The following is a 5494-nucleotide window of genomic DNA, read 5'->3' on the forward strand; positions in this document are numbered from 1 at the left end:
TTGCCTTTTATGTCTTGGCTTCTGCTTTTACCCTGTAGTGATTAATTGGGTTTATTGCCCCTTTGTTTTTTTATTTTTTTTATTTTTTTTTATTTTATTTTTTTTAAAAATTTTATTTATTTATTTATTTATTTATTTATTTATTTATGGCTGTGTTGGATCTTCCTTTCTCTGCGAGGGCTCTCTCTAGTTGTGGCAAGCGGGGGCCACTCTTCATCGCGGTGCGCGGGCCTCTCACTATCGCGGCCTCTCTCTCTGCGGAGCACAGGGTCCAGACACGCAGGCTCAGGAATTGTGGCTCACGGGCCCATTTGCTCCGTGGCATGCGGGATCTTCCCGGACCAGGGCTCGAACCCGTGTCCCCTGCATTGGCAGGCAGATTCTCAACCACTGCGCCACCAGGGAAGCCCCTGCCCCTTTGTTTTGATCATAAGTCATTTCAAATCCAGGGGATGGGGATAGGGCAAATACTTGAGAGTATAAAGGAATTAATTTAGAAAAGTGGAAATTGGAAGGCAGGAAGTGGAAAGAGCTTAGATTTCCTCCCCATGCCCTTCTTTTCGTCTTGGAGTCACCCCCATGGTTGCAGGTACTGCTGTCACCAGTTCCTCCTGCCCGCCAGGGTCCTGCCTGCTCCTCCCAATTCTTACTCCATGGGCTGTACCTTTGGGAGATTGATTCCTTGAAAACACCATATAAAATAGGATAACTGATTCCAAATAGTGACGACCCTAATGCAATGGTTTAAACAATAATAAAATTTACTATCTCACATAGCAAGAGGTCTGGCCAGAAAGGGGCTCCATGGCTGGCATAATCGGAAGTTCAACAAATTCACCAGTGATACAGGTTCTTCTCTCTTATAAAGCTCTTCCCTCTGATATCCTCGGCTTCGACATGACCCTAAAACTAATTTCCTGCATTGTCGTAAAATGGCTGTAGCAGCCTGGAGTCAAGAAAAGGACCAAAGTCTTCTAGTGTCTTCTTAAGAGTGAGGCAAGCTCTCCCTGAGGCTCCCAGAAGATCATCTCATACGTGAGACTTGGGTTGCAGCCTACCCTCAAACTGAGATTACCTTGAGACTCTAGGATTATGCACAATTTACCCCTGCGTTGGGGATTGGGTCACCAACGCTGAGAGGTGGTAGCTCAAAAACCTCAGGCTTCTGTTAACAACGATGTGGGAAATGGACGGAGGAAAGGCAGCAAGCTCTGTCTGCTACACAAGTACAGTAGGAAAGAAATCAAAGTAAAATTCTCCCAGCTATCACTGGTGGTTCCTTTCCCCAAAGGTAGCCAACTTAGCACTTTCTTGTGTATCTATCCTTCCATTAAAAATCTTAATTTATATAATAAATTTATATAACAAAAATTTTTATATAATAAATAAAAACTTAATTTATAATCACCATACATATGCAACTGCCATTAAGTATGTATATAAGTAAAATCATACTACACAGGCTTAAATATCTCTGAGATCTTCCATATTAGTCCAAACAGGTATGCAATATATTGTTAATGTGTCATAACATTTCATCATATGATTTAGTCATGATTTATTTAGCCAATCTCCTATAATGGACATTTAGATTATGTCCAGTTTTTGTTGCTAAAGCTTTTAATATTAAAGAAGATGCTTTGTTGGGTCTTGCTGGAAAACTAGTTATATTTTGAGAACATAGTCATAGTGTAAATCCTTATGGTGGAACTGCTTGGTCATTTCAAAATTTTTTTTTTTAATTAATTAATTTATTTATTTTTGGCTGTGTTGGGTCTTCGTTTCTCTGAGGGCTTTCTCTAGTTGCGGCAAGTGGGGGCCACTCTTCATCGCGGTGCGTGGGCCTCTCACTATCGTGGCTTCTCTTGTTGCGGAGCACAGGCTCTAGACGCGCAGGCTCAGTAGTTGTGGCTCACGGGCCTAGTTGCTCCGCGGCATGTGGGATCCTCCCAGACCAGGGCTCGAACCCGTGTCCCCTGCATTAGCAGGCAGACTCTCAACCACTGCGCCACCAGGGAAGCCCCAATTTTTAATATATATTTCTAAATTGCTCTTCAAAGGGAGGCATCAATTTATATTCACTCCAGCAGCGCAAGAAGGTGTTTATTTGCCACCATCTTACCAACCCTGGATATCATCATATTGTTTAATTTTTCTCAATGTTTTAGATGAAAATTGTATCTTACTACAGTTGTACTCATTTTAAGTACTTTCACATCTGCTCTCGTCACTTCCCTGTACTGACTTCATGGATACTTCTCCTTTGCTCTCAGTGCCCAGGTTTGCTGTTTTAACGCGGCCTGTGTGCAGCTGCATGACTGCTTAGAGCTCCAGGGTCATTCCATCTGCTTTCCCACCAGTTCTCTCCATTCTGGACACCCTCCTCCGTGTGAGTTGGAGGACATGACCTTTTACCCTCTGGGGTATTTGCTCCTGGTGTTTTCTGTGCCTAGAACACTAACCTCTTCCCCTGACCCCACTCACATCTATTCAGTCTTAGCTGCCTACCTTCGACTCATTCTCCCTATTTCACCCTAAATGCCGCTTCTTCAGGGAGGACTTCTCCGGACACCTAGTCTAATTAGGTTCTCCTTGTTATATATTCTCATTGTACTTAATAGTGCATAGTCATTGCACTGAATGCATATACGGTATAATGTTCATGCAATTACCTTTTACAATATCTGTCTCCTCACCAGAGCACAGTCTCCAAGAGGCACGTCTGTCCTGTGGGTTGCTGCATTCTTCATGCTCAGCACATTATCAGGCACACACACATCCTAAAACATGGACCATCAAGTGAGAACAGTGGGGATGGGGTGAGGATCAAAGGAAGCTGAAAAGACTTGGGGAAAAAATCTGCTAGAATCTATATGCAAATGCTGTAGAAAATTTTCCATCAAAAACTATTCTTGAGACTTTCTGTGAGCCGGACCTTCGTTGAGTGCCTTGGGGTCCATAGTCACTCTGGATGAGGAATAGTCTGAGCACAAAAGGACTACCCAGCACTAGGAGACTACAGTGTAGACTAGATGTTAACTGTAGTCCACCAGCAAGTTGAAAAGGAGTGTAATTTTATTGCATAATTCATATTAACTTCCAGAGGTTCAACTCCTTTTTGCAAGAGGAAGCAGAAACTTATTTTTGCCCAGCCTGGGGTTCTTACCTACTTTCCGGAGTTTACTAAGCTCCAGGGGGCTCGTGGGGATGGGCTCATGTGACCCTTGAGAGACTTGTCCCCTTTCTCATTTGATTATGAGCACTGCACCACAGTGGTCATCACTATCACATCCCCATTACTGCTGGCAGCCCCTCTTCCAGCCGGCCAGCTTCCACCATGGATTTCCTGCTTAATGGCAGAGCCCAAGAATCTCCTCAGGGCTCTTTACGGCCCCACCAACCTAGAGCTGGCAGGCAACCACTCCCTCTCTGGGGTCTTGCTGTGTCCAGGGGGAAGGGGCTTTGCCAGGAAGGAGGGTGAGGGGTTTGCCCCAGTGGCATCCACACTTGAAGAGCCCCTCTCTTTGATAGCCACTGAGCTCTCCACTCCCCTCCCCAGACTAAGGGACTCTTTTTCTCAACCCAAAGGAAAATACCTGTTTTTCTGAAGCTGATGCTTTACCTCTGTCCCAATTCTCTAAATTCTCCAGGAGTTTTGGCTTTTGGAACTAAAAAAAAAAAAGCGAGAGACACAGAGTCTTCTTTCTGCTTTATACCCTGTCATACCCTTCCTCTGAGACCATGAACTCAGGCCATTAACCTACTGGACAGTGGTATGAGGGCAGTCTGGGAAGGGAAAGGGTGAACTTGGAGGAAAAACAAAATAAAACAAAACACTGGCTACTCTTTCAAAAATATTATCCTGGCATCCATTCCAGGAGGGGGCAACTAACACACTAAATGCAACAGAGAGGCTGAGAAGATGAGCGTTCTTAAAGATCTCCAGGTTTCTTTCCATTAGTGAATGACAACAATAACAAAGGCACCTCATATGGTGGACTGATAAATGTGGAGGCCAGATTTATGGAGATTAAAGGGGTTAGAGAGATTATTCTTCCACACACCCTAAATCTCTGTTGTAATCTATTTCATTTGGTTTCAGCTCCATGAAGATGAAAAAAGCAGTATGAAGCAAGGCTTCTTTGCTTGTTTCTGCTAATCTTCCATAGGGTAAAAGATAACAACACTCAAACAATATTGAGGCCAAAAAAGAGGATAAAAGTCCTATGTAGAAAAGAGTATATATTATCACTGTGTGGAAAAGAGTACAAAAAAGTCATATAAAAACATATTTAGCAATTTTAAAATTATGGTTAATTGATCCAGTGAAAACTATGGTTCTTCTGAAGTCATTAAAATGTGTCACATAAATGAACATTTAATAAGATTTTTTAAAAACACACCTTTCACCACACAGCCCATGAAATCACTGAAATTTTTTGTTCCTAAAGTACACACCAAGTCTGTGTACCATTTTAATTTGATTTTAGCAAACATTTATTAAGCTTCTACTACACACTGTGTGTAATACTTTCACATGGTTGTCTCGTTTAATCTCTACCATAATCCAGTAAAGATGGTATTATTATTCCCACTTTGCAGGGGGAGACACTGAGGCTTAGAGAGTTTCAGGAATTTGCTCAAGCAAGATAAAAAGCAGTGAACAACCATTCAAAGTTGGGTTTTCTGTCTCCACTTCCAGTGTACATTCCACCATATCGCTCATATAATATCAGTAATGTGGTGGCCTGTAAAACCAGGATTTCAGGTGAGTCTATAAAAAATTAGAAGTGAGAAAAGAGTAAGTGAAGATTGCTTGATAAAGACCTTTGACAGTTAAAGGAGAGAGAGAATTTGAATATAGCTCTGGAACAAAGGGACCTCAGGAGGCTTTAATGAAAGACAGTGGTTCTCAAACATTAGCTCACCAAAACCACCTGGAGGGCTGGTAGTAAATAGGACTGCAGGACTCCACCCATGAACTTCTGAATCAAAGGTCTGGGGTGGGCTCAAGAATTTGCATTTCTAACAAGTTCTGAGGATGCGATGCTGCTGGTCTGGAGACCTCACTTTGAGAACCACAGTTTTAAAAAGTGGAATGTTTGCATGTTTGAAAAGCAGAATGAAGTGGGTCAAGATAGAGAAATGGACTACAGATGCTGGGGTTGGGGTGGACCTGAGAGAGCAGAGGTGGTGGGAGAGGATAGAAAAGTTTCAGTTGATGACGTCAGCTTAAAAATTAGGACTAAGATCCGTCCATCTAAGAAGAGAACAGAGAAGATGAATATTGAGCCAGAGGAAGGGCTGAAGAGGAAAGATGTGGACGCTCACCCGGGTCCTCTTGTTCTCCTTTGGTTGGTTGTTTTTACGTGTTGATATCAGGAAAGGTAAAATTGTTTCCCTAGTTGGGAAGGACTCCTCAGGAGAGTGGGGAGGGCCCAGAAATCAAAAGAGTGGATGTGTGCTGGGAACCTACAAGGGTATTTAAGTGGTT

Source organism: Balaenoptera physalus (genome assembly GCF_965194825.1).
Source record: "Balaenoptera physalus genome assembly, chromosome: 12".
NCBI classification, from domain to species: Eukaryota; Metazoa; Chordata; class Mammalia; order Artiodactyla; family Balaenopteridae; genus Balaenoptera; species Balaenoptera physalus.